This window comes from Castor canadensis, chromosome 8 (genome assembly GCF_047511655.1).
Source record: "Castor canadensis chromosome 8, mCasCan1.hap1v2, whole genome shotgun sequence".
Lineage (NCBI taxonomy): Eukaryota > Metazoa > Chordata > Mammalia > Rodentia > Castoridae > Castor > Castor canadensis.
This window is the reverse complement of record NC_133393.1, coordinates 131,255,152-131,279,445: the sequence shown is the minus strand read 5'-3', so window position 1 is coordinate 131,279,445 and position 24,294 is coordinate 131,255,152. Positions and strand designations below refer to the sequence as shown.

Below are 24,294 nucleotides of genomic sequence, written 5' to 3'. Positions count from 1 at the left end.
ACCACCAAACAACAATAGCAACAAGCCGAACAAACAGAAAATCACATCTGCCTAGCAAGTTCAAGGCTCTGAGTTGGATCCCCAGCACTGCAAACATGAGCCTACTCATCTGAGATTATTTCATGGAGGAGACTGAATGGTTGAAGAAGCAGGACCCTGAGCATCAGAACTGCTAGCCCTGCCTATAAAAAGGCATCCTTTATTCATGGTGAGCCATGCAACCATCCTCATCCAACCCTAGAATGTGAATGATGCAGCTGGCTGCAGGTCATGGGGTGTAGTTAGTGGTTTTATCCAAGGACCTCCGAGTGCTTTTCCAAATAGCAACCATCTCTTCAAACCTTCCCAGCCCCTAGGCACGAGAGACGTGATCAGTAGCAGTGTTCACAGCAACATCAAATATGATCAGAGCTGGTGGCTTGTTCCAGGTGACCTAAAACTTCAAGCTTGTGTCTAGGAACAATGAGCTTGAAGGAGGTCTCTCAGCTCATACAATTCCTACTTCTTCTACCCACACTCCTGAAACTCAATCCCTGGACCAGCAAAGGCAGCTGACATTGAAGTAGAGCAGAAAAGGTGACATGGCTGTGTAATTTATGCTAATTTCGTGTGATTAAATGCCAACAGCATGAAAAGGAACCCTGCCTCTGTGTAACTTCCCCCAAACAGTAGGGAGAGACACACTGGGATAGTAGTACAGGATTTTGTGTTATGACGTACAGCAAGTCAGGGACAGAAACACTTCATCCCTCGAGTCATTAGCAAATTAAGTTACGAACTCTCAGAAAGAAAGCTTTCTAACTTTTCTAAACTGGGTAGCTTTGCATTTCCTATTTCTTCTCAAGAATGTTTCTTGTCCTTCCCTAGAGAACTGTACCCCAAATAACAACCTTTTCCAACTTCTCTCTGCCATGTATACTCTTAAGAATTCACAGGCCAGTCCCAAGCAGAAATATAACTTTAATATCCCAGGCATGTCCCCCACGTTCCCTTGGCCTAGTCTAGCCAGAGGGTCACATTCCACTTCATAAATAGCATCAAAGAGAAGTCACTTTGGGGGTAGAGAGCAATAGTGGAAGCAGAAGTCAAGGACCTCTGAGCCATGACTAGCAGGGCAGACAGGCTCGTCTTTGTCCATTGTGAACTGATAATGAATAATCTTCAGCCTCCCTTTTCTACCTCGGAACGGAGAAGGAGGCAGTAGGCAGAGAAAGTTCCCTTCAGAAAGCTCCTGGCTCTCTGTGCTGTTGTCTTGTGCATCACCCCTCCCCCCAACTCCAAGTCACCAAGTCTAGTCATGAATTTTTGGCAAGTTGCAACTTCTTACAGATCCAAGGTGTTGGCTGTGGTGAGTGTTCTGACAAGTGTTCCAAGAGCTCTGAGCTAGAGGCCCTCAGGTCAAGACAGCCACGGGCAACTGGGGTGTGCAACCTTCATGACCTAGGGTTTGGTTTACTTTCCTCAAGATGAGGGCGCTTATCCCAGGTCAGGTCACTAACTGGAGATCTTCGGGCCATACACTGCTTAAAGCATACAGTTTTAATTAATTAATTAACTAGTTAATTTTTTTGAGACAGAGTTTCACTATGTAGCTCAGGTTGCCCTCAAACTCAGCCTCCCAAGTGCTGGGATTATAGTGTGAGCCACCAGACCAGGCTCAAAAGCATGTATTTTTTTTTGTCTATCTGCTGGAAAGTATGTTACAAAATTTGAGTGTCCATCATGTTAAAGTGGACCCGGCAACAATAAAACACACCATCCAATTAAAAAAGACTCAAATAGGCATTTCTTCAAAGAATACACACAAATGGCCAACTAGCATATGACATTAAGACTGATCGTTATACGAATGCAAATGTAAACCACAAGGAGGTGGTGGCATGCTCCTGTAATCTCTGCGCTAGAGAGATGCGGCAGAAGGACCATGAGTTTGAAGTCATCCTAGGCTATCTAGTAAGACTCTATCTCAAAAACAAGAATAAACAAAAAAACACAAAGAAAAAACCCACCATGAGATGCCACTTCACATTCAGTAGGGTACGCACTATCAAATGAACAACAAATAACAGGTGCTGGTGAGGTTGTGGAAAGGCCGGAACACTTTGGCACTGTTGATGGCAATGTAAAATGCTGTAGCTGCCATGGGACAGAGTATGGTGCGTCTTGAAGACATTAAAAATAGAAGCCAGGTGTATGGAGCATGCCTATAATTCTAGCAATTGGGAGGCCGAAGCAGGAGGATTGCAAGTTCAAGGCCAGCCTAAGCTACCTAGTCAGACCTTGTTTCAAAACAAAAAACAAACAACGCAAGACAAAATAAAAGAAAACAATAAAAAAGCCCAAACTTATTATTAAGGAAATGGATAAGGCATGTTGTGCCATACATAGCAGTGGGCAGCTTGAGCTGGTATCCATTCCTCTCTGTGAACTTGTTCTTTGCCGTGCTCTCCAGGCCCTTTTTTAATATTAACTGGTCTTTGAGTTTGCAATCCCTGGATTAAACTCTCTCAATTGTCCTTTCTAGTATTAATACCTAAAGTTGTTTGACCTTCCGGAAACTTAGTTTGTGAACACTATATTCTAGAGTTTTGTTTGTGTGTCTTTATTTTTATTTATATTATTTTTTTCTGAGACAGTATCTTGTTATGTAGCATAGGCTGGCCTCAAACATAGGATCCTTCTGTCTCAGTTTCCATAGTGCTGGAATTACAGGCATGCACCATCGTGTCCATCTTTTATTTTTCTGTGCTGGGGTCTGGTACAGTGGATGAGGCAGTCACTCATCCACTGAGCTATACTCCAGCTCCCAATTGTGAACACTGTGAATAAATAAGGTGTATAAAGACATAGGCAAAGCTATACTTGAGTGACTTCTTGGCATTCCTCTCTCAGGTTTCTGGGAAGGTTAACAGGCATGCACAAGATGGGAAGTAAAAATAACTGGCTAGCAGTCTTGGTTTAGTTGCTCCTTTGACAGTTCGATAACCTCAGTCCATGGCTGGGTTTATGCTCTGATTTTGAACTTTTAATATTACTCAGGTCATTGTGACTTACTTAGACCATGACCAGGAAAGACTATTGTCCTCCAAGGCAGGGAAAATCTTAAGTACTAGAAACTAGACCCAAGTGGTCACAACTACTCAACTCTGCTATTACATGGCAAAAGCACTATAGAGGATACCTAAAGGGTGAATGCAGCTATGTTCCAATAAAACTTTATTTATGGCTGGGCATGGTGAAGCCTGTAATTCCAGTATTTGGGAGGTAGAGGTAGGAGGATCAAGAGCTCAAGGTCAGCCTGGGCAACATAGAGAGACCTGTCTCAAAACACCATTATTTATAGTCAATGAAAACTTAAATTTATATAATTTTTATGTATTGAAAATATTATTTTTATTTTGTAAAACATTTTCTTATTATGTGGGTTGTACAAAACAGGTAGCTTCCAGGCAGGGTGATTCATGCCTATAGTCCCAGCTACTCAAGAGGTAGAGATCTAGAGGATGTTGGTTTGATGCCTGGGCAAAAAGTTAGTGAGACCCTATCTCAAGCAATAAAGATAGGTGGGTGGCACTCATTTGTCATCCCAGCTATGGGGGAGGGATAAATTGGAAGATCACTATTCAGGCTGGCCCTCACAAAAACAATAACAACCACAAAAAACCTGGAGACCCTATTTGAAAAATATCTGAAGCAAAACAGGGTGGGGGTGTGGTACAAGTAATAGAGTGCCTGCAAGCACAAGGCCCTGAGTTTAAACGCCAGTACTGCCAAAAAAACATATCAACTAAAACAAACCAGGCAGCTGACTAGGTTGGCCAATGGATTATAGTTTTCTGACCCCTGCAGTTATAGGAACAGAAATATCCTTGAATATCCAAGTTCTTTGAATTTGCTAAGAAATGAATGAAAGCTACCACTATTTTTTATAAAATCTGTAATGAAGATAGTGGTAGCATCAGTAAACACTAAACAAAACTAAGAGGGCCAAAATTGTCCATGGTAAACTATAATAAAAACGAAGAGTGAAACCCTTGGTGATGGCTAGTGAGAGTATTAAAATGGTATAGTTGATTGTGTCAAAACCTGACATATCTTCAAAGGTGAACAGTTACTAGATGACTAATAATAATTTCACTTCTATGTGTAGACCTAAGAGAATCGAAAACAATGCCTCTGCAAAAAGTTATACACAAAAGTTCATAGCAGTATTTTTCATAATAGCCAAAAGTGAAAATCACCCAAATGCTCATCAACTGATGAATAAGAACAAAATATGCTATATCCATACATATCCACATATCCATATCCATATCCATATATACCAGTTTTCTGACTTCAGCTGAGCAAAGTTTAAAATGGAAAAAAATCCCTGGAGATTCTTTTGTTGTTCTTCATAGAAAATGGCTATAATATTAAATTGGCTTAAAGGCATACATACCCAAAATAATTGTTTCTTAGAAAAAGTAATAAATATTGGTACTATTTTAGTTAAAATGTTTGTACTAAATGCCCAACCAAAATATTGTCATTCAAAATGACAGGTATCTTGTATTGTTGTGACGTTAGTGAGTTGCTTGTTGCATTGGTTTGCTGGGGTTGCCCTCACACAGTGCCTCTGGCTGGGTGGCTTAAAGAATAGAATTTTATTCTCTCTTGGACCGGGGATGTAGCTCAGTGGTAGAGCATTTGCCAAGCATATGAGAGGCCCTGGGTTCAATCTTCAGCATTGAAAAAAAAATCAAAAAACAAAAAAAGAGACAAAGGAGAAGGAGAAGGAAGTATTTCCTCATGGTTTTGAAAGCTGGAATCCAAGATCAAAGTATAGTCTGGTTTGGTTTCTTCTGGGACTTTTCACCTTGGCTTGCAGATGGCTGCCTTCACATGGTCATTGCACTGAGTCTGTGTCCTCATCTTTTCTTACCGAGACATCAGTCAGATTGAATTAGGGCCCACTATAATGGCCTCATTTTAACTAGATCACCTCTTTAAATGTCATATCTTCAAAGAGAGCTATATTCTGAGGTAGTGGAGTAAGAACGTCAACACATGAGTTTGGGGGAACACAGTTCAACCCGTAACGTGTGTTTGGCATTAGTGCATTTGTGTACTGCCTTTCGGACCTCACAGGGTCACAGAAGATTAAGAATTGTAAACCTCAGGCATCAGCCAGGCTAGTTCCTACCTTCTCCCTTTCAGAAAACGCAAAGCACATTTCTTGCAATGATTTCAACTTTCAGTGGAAGTTTCCTTCCATATTCTCCTTATGGGGGATGCCTTAGTGCACTAAGAGAGTGCTGTTCAATAATCATGAAAAGCCCATTTGCATCGCTTAGCAGCCATGGAGAATTACTGATGGAAATAAGATGAAAAACAGCATGTTTCAAGTCCAACGCTGGACCGCACCCTGTTTAAAAAAGTGCATCAGGATCAAGTTCATGTCCGAGCAGCATTAAGAGTCTTGCTTAAGAAGCTGTAACCATGTTCCAAAGCATCCTAGTGCCAGCTGATAGCTGACATTTGGGTTCTGAGCTAGAAATATGAGGAAGGACAGCTTTGGAGGGCACTGGTGTTTGGTCTTGGAGCCTTTTATCATGCTAGAGAATTCCAAGGTCCCCTTTAATTTGCTAGGTGGGAGGAGATGTCCCAAAGGCATCAATTTTTGATGAAGTCTTCAAGTTTTTTTTGATACTTTCTTTAAAATGTCCAGTCTAGGAGCAATGATAAACAACATTTATTCAATTTAAAAGTTCCTCTTTCTTTCAGATATTCATTGAGCACTTAACATATGTCAGACATTGTGCTAGGTGATGGGTAATTATTATGATCACACAGAGGCCACAGTTGGGAGAGAGACACAAAGAAAGTGATTGCCCTACAGTGTGATAGGTCCAGAATACAGAAAACTAGAGTGCACTGTAGGAGCATACAGGCAGAAGGGCACTCGGCTACCCAAGCAAGATTGTCCACGAGCTTCCTCAGAAAGTGCGAAGGTAAGGCTGGGACCTGAAAGATGAAAGGTGTTGGCTGGGTGGAGGTGGGGAAGGAAGCAGGGTCCTGGTGGAGGGAATGCCATACATAGGGCTCCATGGCGTCAGAGTTCAGCTGTGGAGCGCAGAGGTGAGGCTGAAAGAGGATGGGGTAGGGGTGGGGGGTGGGGATAAAGTTATGAGTATAAAATTATACACAAAAAATGCTCTGGAATAATACCTGCAACATGGTGAGTGTTTGCAAAATTTAGCTCTTCCCAAAATCCTTAGTGCAAAGTCATCTATCAAGTACTAGCATCTCTGTGGTTCTAGAGTGAAATTATATTGTCTAGGCTGTTGAGGATGTCTTGCCTCTCACACCTTGAGTCCTGGGCTTCAAAATAATGCTAAAGAATTTGTTCTAATTGCTTTTATGTCACAAGCTTGGAATTGTGGTCTTTGTTTGTCATTATGCCACACGTGCTTTGAGCCAAATGTCTGGGATGTTTGTGAGTCATGGAGTGGTGTACATGTCCTGACGGCTGCAGGGAACTTCCTGTTGGTCAGTGGCCACAGAGCTGGAATAGTCATGTGTAGATAAGATTATCCTATGGCCATCCATTCATTGCCAAGAAAAGCTTGAGGAAGCAGGCATCTTTGTACCTTGTCAAACAAGGGGCAGATGTTCCAAAGGAACCTCAAGATTTATGGTCTGTCAGTAGGAAGTTGGGCCAATGACTTCCTTCCTGGAAAGCTAATAGCAGTTCTCTGGTTTGGTGATTGTTTTAGGGACTACACATGCATGAACATGTAAACAGTTTATGAATTTACTTAGTCAACACAGTCATCCCCTTTATCTGCAGGGGATACATTCTAAGATGCTTTGTGGGTATTGAAACTATAGATAGTACCAAACCCTACATGGCATGTACTTTGTTTTTTTCCTATGCAAACATACCTACAATAAGTTTAATTTGTAAACTGGGTATGGTAAGATTAATAGTAACTAATAAAATAGAAAAACTATAATGATGTACTATAATGCAAGTTATTTAAAATTTATGAATTGTTTATTTCTGGAATTTTTCATTTAATGTTTTCAAATCTCAGTTGACTACAAGTAACTGAAAACAAAGAAAGTGAAGCCACAGATAAGGTGAGGTCACTGTGATTTGACAACTATTTACGGATACTGTGTTAAGAATAGGTACAACTGGCTAGTACATAGTCCATGGGAGGTAAAGTTGTGTCTACCATTAATTACAACAAGGTAGTAAATGCTAAATGCTAAAATAGAATTTTTATTTGAGATACTGCAGGATATGCAGAAGGGAAAAAAAAGCCCTGTCTTCCTTGTGGAGATAAGAGAAAGCTTTATAACTGAGGCCAATAGGAGAAGGGGACCAGGAACTAGAGAAAAGGTTAGGTAACACACAAGCACAGGAAAGCAATGCGAGTCAACTCCCTGTATGGCTATCCTTATCTCAACTAACAAAAACCCTTGTTCCTTCCTATTATTGCTTATACTCTCTCTTCAACAAAATTAGAGATAAGGGCAAAATAGTTTCTGGTGGGTAGCCAGGGGTAAGGGGGGGTAAGGGAGGGGGCGGGGGGAAGTGGGGAGAAATGACCCAAACATTGTATGCACATATGCATAAAATAAAAATTAAAAAAAAAAAGAGAAAGCTTTGTAGAATAGTTGTATTTAAGCTGAGTCTTCCAGATAAAATCAGAAGGATTCATAGAGGGCTGGGCAAAGGCGCTCTAGGCAGAGGAACTGAACACACAAAGGGATGGAGGGAGACTTCCAACAAATGGAGCTTGGGGGACCTGTACATGACCTGGTTGTTTTTGAACACAGGATGCCTGAATTCAGGAGGCCTGGAGGGAGAGGAGGATGGAGAAGTAGGCAAATGATGAAATGTGTATCTGTGTTGTATGAGTGGAGAGGTTATGGAGAGTAAAACTGAATGCTTAAAAAAGGACTGGCTAGATTGGGGATGTGGCTCAAGTGGTAGAGCACTTGCCCAGGAAGTGTGAGGCCCCGAGTTCAAACCCCAATGCAGAAAAACAAAACAAAACAAAAAACCTCTACACCACCACCATCAACAATAAAAAAGAACTGGAGATAGGGTGTATATTACAGAGTGGGGTGTGGGCAAGAAATGATAAAGGGATGGAAAAGGCGATGGTGGTAAGCAAGGAGCAGAAGAGACAGGTTTGTGAGTTAATTAACTTAGAGGTGACTGACTTCGTTGACGGGGTGGGTAAGGAGAGGAAAAGGTAATGAGTGACGGATGGCACCCAGTTTCTGGCTGGGCTTGCTGGAGTGGGTGGTGGTGCTGTGACTCAGAGCTCACAGCACAACCTTATAATAGAAGGTTGGATTCTCTTGGACGGTTTCCAAAAGGGTTTAATTAACAGAGTGCTAAAACGGAATGAAACCATGAAACAGGAAGAGCAAGCTAGTAAGCTTCCCTAAAGTGAGAGAATCAGAGTGTCCCTTAGCGATCCACAGTTCTCATCAATTTCACTACAAAATAGTGAGGATAGGTAATTCCCCACTCAAGGTAAAGCCTGTGAACTTCAAAGGGGCAGTTGGAGCCCAAAGTACAGTCATATTGACCCATTTCTATGCTCCATGTACATGACTGACTCTCCCCCTTGCCTGTGTAAACAGAAGAGAGTGGATTCACAGAATTCATGCAATTGTTCCATTGGATTAACACGATCCAGAGCAATGTTCCTAGAGTGCACTTGTTTCCCTGTTTGTTCCATCTAATACATTCCTGTGCGTGATTCAAGGCCTAGCTCACATCCTGCCTTCTGGAACCTGCCTTATATGATGTCAGCCTGCATTTAGCTCTCTCTCCCCGACATTCCTTTGCAGCATCTTTGGGTTTTTTATAGACTGCCTTGAATATCTCAGTTCCCAGAGAGCACAAAATCTTCATTTCCTGATGTAGTTCTCTTAAAGTTTCAAGTTTCCATCCTCTCCTTTTGTATTCTAGTCACCTGTACTCTCGCACAAGACAGTAAACATATGTGACACCTGCTCTTATCAGTGACATGTGCCCATCCGTTCATTCATCCAACAGATGTTTCCTGAGAGTTTACTGTGTGTCAAACATGTGATCCAGCCCCACTATACCTTCTTGGCCTCCTCTTCCTGTCATTCATGACATAAGTACTCTATCACTTGAGCCATGCCCCCAGCCTTCTCCCCTCACTCACTAACTTCCAGCCATGGTCACTTTTGCCATCTTGAGGCCTTTCCACTGCTTTTCCAGTTGTCTGGAGCGCCCCTCCCTCAAAACTTCTCAACATTCATGCCTCCTTCACCTCATTTCCTCCGGGAAACCACCTCTGACCACTCTCCTGCCCATTTACCCTCTACCTCACTGTCTTTGACTTTTGTAGAGTTTGCATTGCTATCTAAAATAACCTGATCAGTTTAGTTTCTATGTCCATTTCCCTGTTTGGGTGAACTATGTGATGGAAATATTGCTCTGCTCTCTGTTGGAACTTGTACATCCAGCATGGTGACTAACTCCCAACAGGTGCTTGGAAGGTGCATCTGAGACAATGAGTGGGTTGTGTTAGGCAGCTGGGCACCCGCCCTCCTGAAGCTTCGCATGTTCATGGAGAAGACAGGTACCAAGTACTTATGTGTAATGAACATCACAAATGAGACAGTGCACGTCCAAGTGCGGTAACTTACACCAAGGAGAGTTAACGTAGACTGTGGGTTCAGGGGAAGGCCTCAAGTCTAATTGGAGACCTACAGGAGTTCATAGTCTTTTCACCCACTCCTGAATATGTCCCAACAGCTCATGCTTCATGCTTTTCAGAAGTTCCTTTAGCTTCCATTCCTAGGACAAGACCTTGGAGTATTAATGGAGTGAGGAGGTAATGGACTCTTTTTAGCTATTTTAAAGTAGTCAGTACTTTTAAGATATAGCAAGAACAAACAGTTCATTTTAATTCATAATAAATAATAATGCTCCACTCTGGGTCATTTTACCATCATATTTATTAATGGAAGTCAGCAATACAGATGCTCATGCATGCATTTAACTCCCATAAATGTTAAGCTGACACCACCATGTATAGAGCAGATCCCCTCACTTAGTCTCCTCTTTATGCATAGGCAGTTAACCTTCATGCTATCATGGTTGTTTAATCCACTACCAAAGCACTGATGTGTTAGAATTTAATTAGAGTTTCCCCCTCCAATGTACCACAGTATTTCTATGAAATATTCCCTGGTATGCATTTTTGGTTTGCTGCACTATTGATCTATTTTTTTAAAGGGTCTCTTTGGATATTAATTTACCTTGCTCTTGCCCTTGATATCAAAACTGTCACTGCCACATGGCTGATGGGTAAGTGCTCCATTGCCAGGAGAGAGCCACAGGGACACTTAATCATAGCTTTCCCTTCTTGTTTTATAACCCATCATCACTGTAACTATCTCTCCATGCATACTCATTGCTGCAAAGATTGATGTTTGTTGATTCAGTGTCTTGTTAGTGCTTGTTTCTACAGTCAAGTGAAAAGGTCTTTGTGTTTGGGGAATCAAATTATAATTTCAGCCAGTTTCTTCATCTTTTCAGCAGAAAAATGTGTACACAATATGTAATTAGACTGGAAGATAGGTCTCCATTATCCCACAGATTCAGTCAGGAGCCAGAGGATAAGAATTGATAGAGGAAAGGGTTTTGTCAGAGTGGGTCTTCTACCCCTTTTTCTATCTGTATGACCTTGGACAAATCTCATGTGTCTTCAGCAGCAAGTTCTTCCTCATGAAACCAAGGGGTTACATGGGGCCCGTACATGATCAGAGGATTTATTGAGAAGGTGTGGAAATCTCTTGCTGTGAAAAACTCATATTTAGGAGGGCTGTTAGGGCAGCTTGTGGCTTCTTTGAAATGAGAGAGAGAAAAAGAGAGAGAGAGAGAGACAGAGAGAGAGAGAGACAGAGAGAGAGAAACAATAAAAATTTGTGCTTACAGTGTAAACAGTTAATAATGCTATTAATTTCTACCTCATTGCATACAGTGGAGATAAGAATCTCATTATTCAGGGACATGCAAATGTAGCAATTTTAGTGTTTACACATAACCATTATTCACCATACCATTCATGCTGTGTAATTTGCTCAGTGAACTCAGGCACTTAAAAACAATGTCACCCTAATCTCTGCCAGTCATGGCAGCCCTGAAGACAGCACCAGAATATTTGGTTTTCGAAAGGATGCATGCTGAGGACTGCACTCTTGCAAGGCAAAACAGAGCCAAACACTGTGGCCTCTGATTGACTTTGCAGTCATTAGCTGGACACTGACACAGATGCCCCCGAATAGTGGCACACATTGAAGTTGGCCCTGAAGAACAAGTCTTGAAATTGGACTAGCAGGTTTGGCGATGAGGGCTACATCAGCCACTTCTGTGCAAGAAATAGCGACCTTGAGAAGTTTCTTTGGCCTATATCTGTGTTGTCCAAGATGGCAACCCTAACGTGGCTACTGAGCACTCAAAATGTGACTCTGTAGTTGAGATGTGCTGTGAGTGTAAAATGCACACTGGATTTCAGAGACTTAGTATGAAAAAATGTAAAAAAGCTCATTGGTATATTTTCTAATTGATCACATGTTGAAAAAATACCTTGCATGTCTTAGGTTAAACACAATGTATTACTCAAATTAATTTCTTTTTCCTGTTTTAATGTGAATACTTAGGAAATTTACAGTTATATATGCAGCTCACACTTAATTTTGACTTCATGACACTGGCCTACCAAAATCATATGCATGCTTGCTTTAGTTGCTAAGATTCTATCTTGTTTTTCTTGCTCTTTCAATAAACTCAAGCTCCTTTAGATATTCTTTGCATTGATACAGAGAGTCTGCTTCCTTATTGCTGTTGGAGTGCAGAGTTTTTCCTCAGCAGGCTGTGCTGCACCTCTCTGCCTCACCACCCTTGCCAGTGACTTGTAAACATGTGCTTTGGGTTGCAAAGAAGGCACCAAGGCGTCGCCAAGGACCTCTGTCCGTGTGCTCCAGTGTGCTGTAGGTGGACTCTGTCCTGTGGCAGTCATCAGAGTGTAAACCTGAGACAGGTTTAATCTTTTTTCCTTTGTTTTGTTTAGAGACAAGATCTTGAGCTCAGTCAAGAGATTCTTCTGCCTCAGCCTCCTGTATAGTCAGAACTATGGATGTGTGCCACTCGCTGGACCTTTAGGTGTGTCCCAGAAAAGCTATGGAGATGAAAAACACAGCACAGTATGTGGGGTAAGGAGAATCAGGAGTCCTGGATTGATGATAGAAGACCTGAATTCAAATCTACTAACTAGCTATGGTTAATGTGGACATATCACTGTATTTAAGCCTTAGATTCTTCTCTGTTGGATGCAGTAAAATGAACTCAGGAGTGCTTTGTTCAGAGATTTGCTGCAGTTTCAAACGAGATAATGTAAGAAGTCCTGTGAATCAAACAAAGCTGTGAGGCTTTGTTAATGGTGGCAAATTTATGGTCAGTGAGGCAGATCCTATGGATAGTGTGTTTTGCTTAGTTGAATGGGAACAACTTATAGATAGATGGACACTCTAATTTGTCACAGACCTTACCACAGTTGTCTTATTATAGCTGATTTGTGTTATCTGCTTGGTTGCTAAAGACAAATACTTTGCAAAATGGTTGGGGCAACATGGAGTGGTGACACAACCATGTCACTGAGGGTAGGCTATGTACCAGGTACTTGTGTGAACTGGGATGACTGAGTTCCTGTCATCAGGAACTATCCCAAAGCTCAAGAGCTATACACCACATCCAGATGAACAGATGTTTGCCAGGTGCTTGCCATGGGCGGCCACTCTCTAAACTCAGAATGGATCAGTGTGGGTACTGTGAAGGCCAGGTGTGGGTGGAGAGCAAGCAACTAACTCTACATTGGAGGAAGATGGCTAAGAGGAGGTAGAGTACAGAAAAAAGAAAAGCAACATTTTTGAGTCAAGACTGGACCATAAGTCACTTGTCAAGTTCAACTTTGTCATCTCAGAACAGCTCTCAGAACTGGATGTTGTTATCTTCATTATGCAGAAAAAAGAACATAGCTCATGAAACCTACCCAAGGTCACTTACAACCATGGAGCTACGATATGAATCCAGGTCCTTCTGTGTGGGCCTAAATCCACAGTTTGTCTACTATGCATTCTTGCAGGGGTTAATGAAAGAATGACTCAAAGCTGTTATTTCTGTTTGCCTGGCCTTCCTTGCAAATAGAAAGGTATACCTTCTTCTTCATCTTCTTTTTTTTAAAGCCAAAGTTCATTTATTATTAAAGTTAAAAACAAACAAACAAACCTTGTGTGGTGGTGCATGCCTGTAACCTCAGTGCTGGGGTTACAGGTAAGAGGATTGTGAGTTTGAGGCCAGCCTGGACTACACAGTAAGTTCCAGGCCAGCTTGGACTAGATAGCAAGACCCTGTCTCAAAAAAACTAAAATAAACAAAAAAGTTACAGTAAGGCACTTATTGATGCATATAAAATTGTAAAATCAACATGCTTTTTTCCCCCCAAATATCAGATACAATATTTAATGGCAAGATCAAACAACACCTCATGACTTTTGTTGGGGTTTGAAGTCATCTTATTGAACAATGTATCACGAAATCAATAGTTGTACCCCTAGGACATTTACCAGTGTCTTTCTCTTGCACAGGTGCATATATTCTAATTGATCCTCTGTGGGTGTCTCGTCTACCTTGGTAATTGGCTGGACTCCAAGGGTGTTTTGAAGATGGTGCTCGGAGTTCAGATTGTGGCTAGCTTTTCTGAGGAATCAATGCCAAAGTCTGCTCTAGTCAAAAACCTCAACTCCCAGCTTTCTAAATGAACAGCCCTTGTCACGGGGATGGACATGACTGAAAGGCCATCACTGGACCCATGTGCTGGTAGTGACAAACTTAACAACTTGGCTTGCTTTTCTGGGGTGGGACACAAATGGCAAAGAACGATGAAAGATGTTAGGGGCGATCCAGTTTCACTGATCAATTATTCCCTAAGGAAGTCTTCCAGGAAAGGCCTGGGTTGCTGGCATTCTTTCCTTGGGCCTGAAGGAGACGTTTCTGGGCCTTTTGTCGCGCTGGGGTTCTGGCCAGCAGTGCATGCTGAGGCAGGCCAGCCGGGCAGTGCCCTTTGAATCCGGGTGACCAGGGCTGTTTGTTTGGAAAGCTGGCAGCTCTGGTGTTTGACTGGAGTAGACTTCAACATTGATTCCTTAGAGATAAACCATCCTGCCCCAACCCCAGGTCAGTCTGTTTGACCCATTTCGTTGCTATCCCAACCCAGAGGCCCCGCCCCTTCACCCCAGGCTGCCTTGGGATTGGTTATTCCAGTGGGCAAAGGTCAGGGACAGAGGGTTGCAAGTGAGCATGCCTAGGCTCTGAGTCCTTTTGTTTTCCTCAGCCACAGTTGGGGTGAAGGGCATCATAGCTCATTCAGAGCTCAGGCTCTGGAATCTTCCATACTTGAGTTTAAACCCTTATCCTAGCTGGGTTCTTGGTGGATCACCTGGGATGAGTTTAGGTCAAAACCTCTGATTCTATTTTCTTTCTTTTTTTTTTTGGTAGTACTGGGGTTTGAACTTAGGGCCTTGCTTGCTAGGCAGGTACTCTGCGACCTGAGTCACATCCCCAGCTCCTTGTTCTTGATATGTCAAAAACAGGTTCTGAGGAGGTTGTTGTGAGATTTTAATAGTAATAGCAAATCTTTCTACTGCTCTTGCTAAGAGCTAGGCATTTTTCTGAGCCTAACCTATAACCCATAACCCTATGAAGAAGATACTTTTGCAATTCCCATTTTACAGATGAAGAAACTGAGGCATGGGGAGGTTAAGAGACTTTCCCAACATCCCATAACAAATGTAGACCTGAGATAGCAAATCAATGTGAGACTAGATTCTGTTCCTAAACTCTAGGTGATGCACAAATAGTATTAAACACATGCAATTCTAGACAGAGTGGATATTTAACAAATTCTGTTATTAATACAATGATTACGCCTTTTACTGTCCTTGTTTTCATGGCTTCCATGCAGTACTTTAGAAGTGGAATGATAGGGTGGGGCAGGGGGTGTTTGATGGAAACAAGGGTGCAGTTGAACAGGAAGATTAACTTCTGATGTTCTGTAGCAGAGTAGGGAGCTACAGTAGGGGCATGGTGTGACATGCCTATAATCCCATCACTCAGGAGGCTGAACAGGATTACCAGTTTGAGGCCAGCCTGGACTATGTAGCAAAACCCTGTCTATAAATAAATAAATAAACAAAAGCAAAGTACAGTAACTATGGTTGACACCAATTAACCATCCATTGTTTCAAAATAACTACCAGAGCTGGGTGCCTAATCTTAGTAATTTGAGAGACTGAGACCAGGAGGATTGTGGTGCAAGGCCAGTCCAGGCAAATAGTTTATGAGACCCCATTTCCAAATTACCAGAGCAAAATGGACTGGTGGTATGGCCTAAGTAGTAGAGTTCCTACTTTGCAAGCTCAAAACCCTGAGTTCAAACCCCGGTGCCACCAAAAAAAGAAAGCAATGATAAATGCAAATTACTCTGATTACATTTATGCATGTATTAGAAATATCACTGAACCTTACACATATATGTAATTATTGTGTGCCTATTAAAATAAAATATATTAAAAATGACAAAAACAAAAGAAAATGGAATGAGATGAAATATTTTTGTGAAAGATGACTTTTTTTGAATTGCATGTTTTTGCAGTGCTGGGAATGGAATCCAGGGCCTTGCCCATGATAGGCAAGTGCTCTACCACTGAGCTATACTCCCAGCTGTTTTCTTTCTTTTTTTTTTTTTTCTTTTCTTCATGTTTTTGAGCTTGGATGAGATGGTGTGTCTGAATTCCAATCCTTTGTCTTTTAACTTGAGCATATCATGCCTTAATATTTTCACCACATTGTGTGGCTAACATTTTATATTGTACTTAGTAATTAGTATTTTCTCATAGACTTCATATTAACATGAGCTAATTTGTTCAAAGTACTTAAACAATAAAAGGGAGGTAGATATATACAGGATCCTGAAGGTATGAGGATGTTTTTACCTGATCCTCAATTTTGACCTTCCCCTCTAGGTTTGCATCTGTTCCCAGGGTGTCTAGACTAATGGAGGCAGGGTAAAACTGTATACTGTGTTGCCAGTTGTCAGGTGGGGAGCTCCTTGAGGTCAGAGATCTGGCTTGATCCCTCTCCTAATGGCCAACACCCACCACATTGACTGGTTCACAAGAAGGAAGCATGAACTTGGGAGAAACAGATTTGTTTGGGTCAAACTTGAATTAGGAGCAAAGGAAGAAGAAGCAAGAGAAACACATCTTCATTTTCCAAACCTACTGCTCCATCACTCAGGTCCTTGATTTCAATTGTTATTTTGGCTGGGGAGTAGCTCAAGTGGTAGAACACCTGCTTAGCAAGCATAAGGTTCTGAGTTCAAACTTCAGTACCATCAAACAAACAACTATTATTTCACAACCTACCCTTCAGGAACTACCCTTCAGGTGACTTGATGCTTAAGCCAACAGTACCTTATTACCAGTTTTTAGGCATGGAAAACACATATCATGTTTCATGGGAAATGGGCTAAGAGTTGCAGCTACAGTGTACAGAAGACTTCTATTCATCTTATCTTTTTTCTGTTACTATGAGGATTTTCTGAACACATTTCATTTGTGTGCAGATACATTTATACAGATGGTTGCCTGCTTGGGATGGTTCTGCTTAATGATATTTGGACATTACAATTGCAAAAAAATTAATAACATTCATTAGAAGCCGTGCTTTGAATTTTGAATTTGGATCACTTCCCAGGCTAGTGATAAGTGGTTTGGTTCTCAGAGAGACTTGGCTTTGTTACCCACTTGATCACGAGGAGGAAACAGCCAATGCTCTACAGTGTACAGTGTTGCTAAGCTAGGAATTCAATAGGTTAGGTGTACTAAGTGCAATTTTATTTTCTTGAGGTCGGGTCTGCTATATAGCCTAGGCTGGTCTCAAACTCCCACTCATCCTGCCTCAGCCTTTTAAGTATGTTTTTTACTTACAATATTTTTACCTTAGGATGGTCTTATTAGAGGAAAGCCTTCATAAATTAAGGATCATTTGTAGATTTCCATAACAGTTATTGAATTCCAACAACGTGTTGTCACTGTTCCAATAATATTATGTACATTAACAGATTTAATCTTTGGGATAGCTCCACCAGGCAGAACTTTGCCGACCTTCTGTGATGGTGAATTTTGTGGATAAGTTCATTGCAGCTCAGAGAGTTTAGATAAGCCACTCAAGGACACACAGCCAAAAGAATCCAAGGTGAAAATTGAACTTAGGAGTCCTGTTTTGATATCTTACGCATTGCAATTAACAGCTGATTTCTTATTTTGATCATGTATTCTCAATTTCCAGTATATAAGAAAAATATGAAATAGTATGTTGTCGTATTGAATCAACACATTGGAGAGTTCAGAAGTGGCTACAAACCCCCCTGGGAAAGGCCCCACCTGGCTATCTCTCCCGTGAGGTCAGCAAATGCTTTGCTCCTCCTGTGAAACATTCACCTTAAGGGCAAAGACCTGGAAAGAGTGTGACTTCCTGGGAGAAGCTGACAGAGAAGCCCTGCTACCACAGTTAATGGCTTTTCTGGGCACAGAGTTGATGCCTCTCCAATGGTTTACCCATCAGAGCTCTCCATTCGCCTGTGACTCCTATGTCTGCCTCCAGAACCTGTTCTGTGCTGTGGGTTGCCTGAAAGCCTGACTCCTCCTCTCTTCTCCCCTCCATGTAGACCGTGGGGCCCGGAGCTGTGACATAAATTCTCAATACTTAGTGACCCGGAAGGAGTTGAGTGACCCCAGGTATTGAAAGTCTGAGGAACTGGGCTTTCCTTCTCTGTCCAGAAGTGGCTGTGGAATGCATTGAAACTGGGTTAGTGCCAGGGAAGAGGAGGATGGTAGGGCTTGGAGTTACGTGCCAGTGTCTGGTGAAACAGCTTCTTTTTAGGCTAAGTAGAGGAAAGAGCACGGTTGTCATGGCGAAGGAGCCCCAGGTTCCATCTTGGTTCTGCTGTGCAGAGGCAGTGTAACCCCTTTCTTGTTCTTCTTGACAGGATAATGCTAATAACCGTGGGGAACAGACAGTGGAACAGTAGATACCCATTACTTGCACACCCCTGGGCTTAGAAGAGGCACTGGCATGTTTCCTCTTCCTAAATTAACCCCTCATCATGCCAAGGGATGCTCTCTTTATCCATGCCAATGAAGCTTGCCCTGGGATGTGGCCATCAGGAGTTCCGAGATTAGAATGCTGTAAGCACATGAAGCACAGCCTCTTAGAATCTAAAGTTGGTACGTGACCTAAAAAGATGTCATGGGAATCAAATAAATGTTTACCTGGGAGGCCACCCATGAAGGCTGAGGTTACCCAGTTTTCTACTGGAAGCTCTTGAGTGTGCCTTGTTGAGAATGAAGGAACAAGTGAAAAGAAACTTTACAGTTGGAATTTATGTGTGGTCCTCAAAGCTTCTCACAGAAACTTTGCAGAGCCTGGGAGTAATTGGTAAAGGAAAATGGCTTGCATTACACCTAATGCAAGGAGGGGGGTAATACCAAATACGATCCAGAAGCAAGGAAAATTTGATTCACTGAAATTGGAGCCAAACTTATCCACCTGGTTGGCTTTGGGTGTGACAAGTAAGTTTCTGGCCCTTGGTGCCTCCCTGGCTCACATCCATTGCTTATCTGGAAGGCCCAGCTGCCTTCCTCCACAGGCTGGCTCTGACAATGGGTTAGCTATCCACTCTCCCTTTCATCTCTCTCTCTCTCTTTTTCTTTTTCCCTTTCTCTCTCTCTTTCCCTCCCTTCATCTCTCTGTCTTCCTTTTTTCCACCTCTTCTCTTTCTTTCCCTTTCCCTATCTCTCTCTTCCTTTCCTTTCCTCCATCTTTCTCCTTCTCTCTCTTCCTCTCCCTTTCTCTCCCCTTCCTTTCTTTTTCCCTTTCTCTCTCTTTCCCTCCTTCATCTCTTTCTTCCCCCCCCCCTTTCTTCTCTTTCCCTTCCTCCATCTCTCTCTCTCCCTCTTCCTTTCTTTCTTTTTCCCTTTCTTTCTCACTCTCTCTCGTCTTCGTGTTCTGGTACCTGGCATCATTTTTTAATTAGTTTCTCAATCATGATCTGGAAAGGAAGTATTCTAGATTAACATCACTAAAAACAGCTTTGGTAAAGCAAGTACAAGATATTTCAGAGTTGTGATGCAGTACTTTTTTTTTTTGAGATAAGGTCTCCCCATGTAACCTACGCTGGTCTTGAACTTGGAATCCTCCTCCCAAGTGCTGGGATTACAGACATGCACCACTATGCCAGATTTCAGCTCAGATCTTGACCCAGGTTACCCAATCCACAGGACAACAGTAGTTTGCAAGACAATTATTCCCCTTCTTTGAGGCTACTGCCTAAACTCATGGCTCCAGAACCAGATTCAACTGGGTTTGTTTCCAGGGTTCCAGGGTTTGTTTCCAGGGTTCCAGGGTTTGTTTCCAGGGTTCCAGGGTTCCAGGGACCTTGGATATATTTCTTAGTCCGCCTGAACCTGAGTTTCCACATCTGTCAAACCTTCTTAGTATGGTTGAGTGAATTAATTTACACAACACAAGAGAAGCACAGTAGTGCCTGGAAAACAGGGGACAATTAGCAGGGAACGGCTCTCTTCATTACAAAAAACAAGGGTGCTTTTTGCAGATGGAGAAAACCCGTTATCTGTCATTCTGTTTCCTCTCTGGGACTGATGGCTGTGGGTTCCTGGAGGGAGCAAGGGCTCTCTGACCTGAGGACAGAAAAATCCTTCACCCAATTCTTAACTCTGAACCTTGCCTCCTCTCTAAGGACAATGATTGTATCCCCACGTTCCCGTGTCGCCTGCCTGGCTTAGTCTCTTGGTGTGCTGTGAGGCACAGAGGGACAAAGCCATCCATGTACACTCCACAAGATTAAAAGGGAAGATTGTAACAAAATTAAAGAGAAGATTATGTCATCCATGATTTCACTGCAGCCCCAAGTGTGGTCCACAGCCCCCTGGTTAGGCATGCAAATTCTCAGGCCACCCTAGGGCTCATGGGTTAGAAATTCTGGGGATGGGACTGTCTATGGGCCTTTAACCAGAGCTCAGGTGATTCTGGGTGCCCTCAAGTTTGGGAATTACTGCATTATGATCTCAGAGGAGGGGAAGGGGTGAGATATCCCCAAGAAACTAACTCTATTGAGTAATTCCACCGGCAGATTCTTAGGAATGATAAAATGCTCTTTCCCGTTACCTTCTACCTTCTTATGCAGAAAGATATTCAAACATGTTGTGATATTTACTTATTTAATTCATTTGTTTTTGAGGCAGGGTCTCATTGCGTAGTCTGGGCTGGCCTCTAACTTGCAATCCTCCTGAATTAGTCTCCCGAAAGCTGGAATTATAGACATGGCCCACCACACCTGGCTTCAAATATGTTTTTTTTTTCTTTTTAATTGTTGTGCCAGGTGGGGGTACATTGTAACATTTAAGAGAGTTCTTACAATATTTCAAATATATCATACTTGAATTCACCCCCTCCACTATTCTCCTTTATCCAGCCCCTACTGGTCAGTGTTATGGACTGAATTGTGCCTGCCCCTCCCCCCCATTTATAGATTGAAACTCTGACCCCATTACCTCAGAACATGACTATGTTCAGAGCTAGGTCTTTAAAGAAACCCTTAAGGAAAAACTATGAGTGGGCCCTAATGCAGTATGACCTTATAAAGAGAAATTCAACAGAGCTAGGAACAGAGGAAAGACCGCCTGGAGATACAGGGAAAAGCCAAGGATAGAGACCTCAGAAGAAACCAGTCCTGCTGACACTTTGATCTTAGACCTTCAGCCTCTAGACCTGTGAGAAATAAATTTCTGTTGCTTAACCACCCAGCCTGTGAGATTTTGTTATGGCAGGCAGCTCTAGCAGATGAGCACGGCCACTGTGGAGCACAAAGCAGTGTAGAGCATACCCAGTCAAAGCTGGAAGCCACCAGCAGAGGTGATTGCAGGCTTCTGAGCTTTGGGCTTGCAGGGAGAAAGCCATTCTTCTCCCTCTCTAGTGAAGGCAGAAAATAGGTGCTATTCTTCACTTCCTAAGTGACAATAGTTGCCGAGAGAGAGATCAGAATCCATGATAAAAGCACTATGAAATCAGAATGACAGTGGGAAGGAATTATTTGTTCTACAAGCATCTCATTTGCACATAACTTTTGAGGAATATCTGCGACCTTGTGCGAGTGATGCCATAAGTGTCTGGAAGAAAAGTGTTGGATGGACCAGAAGAGCCTGTAGATTGGGTACAAGAATATTATTCACATCATATCTAAAGGAAATCGAGGACCTTTATGTAAATGGGTTTACTCTCTATACTCTCTTTGGGCTTCACCTGAATTTATTTATTTAATCAATCAATCTTTTCTGGGTCTTTTTTCATTTTATCTTATCTTTTATCAGGAGGTTCCATTCATTACTTTTTCTAAAAATTTTTATTATCATATTATTGTATTGGGGTATTTTGTGACAGTTACAAAAGTGCTTGCAATATATCTTAGTCAAGTTCACCCCCTCCATCGTTCTCCTTTGTCCCTCCTCTCCCTGTTCTTGGAACAGCTTCAACAGGCTTCATTTTTTCATTTGCATTCTTGAGTACGTAATCATTCCACCATGTTCACTCTCCTCCACCCTTTCCTTATAGCCTCCCCTCCCACTGATGCCAACCCCTCCACCCCCAGGCTGAAACTGTTTTATCTTCCTGTCCTCTGTTTTTGAAAAAAGACATATATTTCTGTTTGTTTAAGATCGCTACACAAGGATTTCATTATGGCAGTTCCTTATATGTATGTATTAGATCCCAAATTTGTTCATCCTTCACCTGCATTTACATCATTATTTTTTTTTTCCTCTGGAGATTAAGACCTAGCAGTATGGCCAGGTCTAGCATGGGTCCAGTAAGTCTGGGACCAGGTTGGTGGATGAGGCTAAGAAGATTGAGAGAACATCAAGATGGTCATTAATTATTATATATGGTTCAAGTTCAAAACCTCACTATGACTACAAATTTACTGATGAATTTAGCTCCTGTATACTTTTCAGTTGAAAAGTGAAAGTAAACTTTGACCATAGGCTATGATTGTCAATAGACTGACCCCATAAGCAAATCTTTTTTATTTCTTTTCCTTTTTTTTTTTTTTTCCCCTTTTTGAGACAGAGTTTTGCTGTAGTGCCCAAGCTGTCCTCAAACTTGATGAGTAGTTTGGGCTGCCCTTAAACTCACAATGCTCCTGTCTTAGCCTCCTGAGTGCTGGGATTACAGGGGTATATCCCCTGCCACCATGCCTGGCTACAAATCTTGTTCTATTTTTTGACTATGCCTGCATCAGTGACAAATCTTATTTTCTACATTTATTAATTCAGCATGCTGGTTAATTTTATGTGTCATCTTAACTGGGTGCCATGGGGTGCATGGCACCCCATGATCTCGGAGGATGTTTTTAGAAGGAATTAATGTACATCAGTAGATAAGTAAAGCAGGTTGTCCTCCCTGGCGTGCACGGGCCTCATTCCATCCATTGATAGCCTAAACTGAATCGTCCTCCAAACATCAGAGATTCCTCCTGTCTTTGAACTGGAACATCAGCTTTTTTCTACCTTCAGACTTAACATTGGCTTTTCCTGGATCTTAAGCCTTCAGCCTTGGACTGGAGCTGCACCATGGATGCTTCTGGAGCTCTGGTTTGTGGCTTCACCCCAAACATCGCAGTGCTGTCAGCCTCATGTGAGTCAATTCCCTACAACAAACCGAAGTGTATGCATATTTGAATTTGTGCACATGTACATACATAATCAGTTTGCTTAGGTTATTGGTTTGAGGTTATATATTTTGATTTGGGAATCAAGTCAAACACACCCCCACATCCTATTGATTCTGTTTCTCTGGAGAATGCTGACTAATACACTCAGTGACTATGGGTCTACTGGTGGCTAGATCCATGGCACTGGGCTCCAAGCCCGAGATGCAGAGTGAATAAGGCAGTCCAGTTTCCTATCCTAATAAAGTTTCTAGTTTACAGCTTAGACTATAGGGAGAGGCAGACCTTAGATACATCACTGCAAATAATTAACTAAAATTGCAGTAAGTGTCATTGCGAAAATATACCAGGAAGCCAGGGAGGTGGTGGTGATACGTGCCTGTAATCCCAGCTAAGGCAGAAGGACTGCTGGAGCCCAGGAATTTGAGGCCAGACTGGACAACATAGTGAGAACCCCCCTCCTCTCAAAATAAATAAACAAGGAGCTCTAGGCATACAAGCAGGAGCCTGGCCTACTTTGGGCTCCAATGAGAAAGTAATGGAGAGCTGTGTAAGCTGAGCTCTGAGGGGGCGAGGGGAACAAGTCTGGTGACAGCAGACAGGATTGGGAAAAATCCTGGACACGGGCAGTAGCCTGGTTAGGATCCCCCAGGTGTAGACAGTGCCTTGATGTCCCAAAAGAGAAGGACAGCTGTGGTGGAGCAAAGAGCCAGAGTTAGCCTAATAAAGAGCCCATGTGTCCTCTTCTGTTTTCTTGAAGAGATTGTGCAGATCTGGTGATTCTTTAAATGCCTGGCAGAACTCACCAGAGAAACCATCTCCTCTCAGAGTTTTCTTTTTTTGTGTTTTAAAACTATGAGTTCAAACACCAAGGCAAAAATTCCACTGAACAACGAATAGACACCTGAACAATGAAGGACAAGAATGAAACCAGTTCATGCTGAGGGGAGGTCACACACCAGAGAGGGAGGGGAAAGAAGGAGGTTAAGAAAGTGATATGGTTGCCGTACTCTCACTACAAGAATGAATATAGACTATTTAAACCTGTTGAAATCACCATAACAAAGGGACTGATGTAGAAAGGAGAAAAATGGAGGGAATGAACCAATTTGGATATAATACATATTAACATGGAAATGTCATAACGAAACTCTCTGTGTAGCTATCTTAAACAAACAGAAATGACTGTTTTCAAAAATGAAGGACAGGAAGGTAAAACAGGTCCTGTCTGAAGGTTGGTACCAGTGCGAGGGAGGAGGATATGAAGGAAGGGTGTAGGAGGGTGAATATGGTGGAATCCTATGTACTCATGTATGAAGATGGAAAAATGAGACCTGTTGAAACTGTTCCAGGAATGGGGGAGGGGAGATAATGGAGAATGATG

At 42.2% G+C, this 24,294-nt stretch overlaps 1 long non-coding RNA gene across 1 annotated transcript in view; it reads left to right on the top strand.

The window, feature by feature from the left end:
- LOC141425813 (uncharacterized) overlaps positions 1-24,294 on the top strand; it is a 100,960-nt gene that overhangs the window by 39,981 nt on the left and 36,685 nt on the right. The window contains exon 2 of the long non-coding RNA XR_012450947.1: positions 12,120-12,261. This is a non-coding gene — a long non-coding RNA (uncharacterized lncRNA). The remainder of the gene's footprint in view (positions 1-12,119; positions 12,262-24,294) is intronic.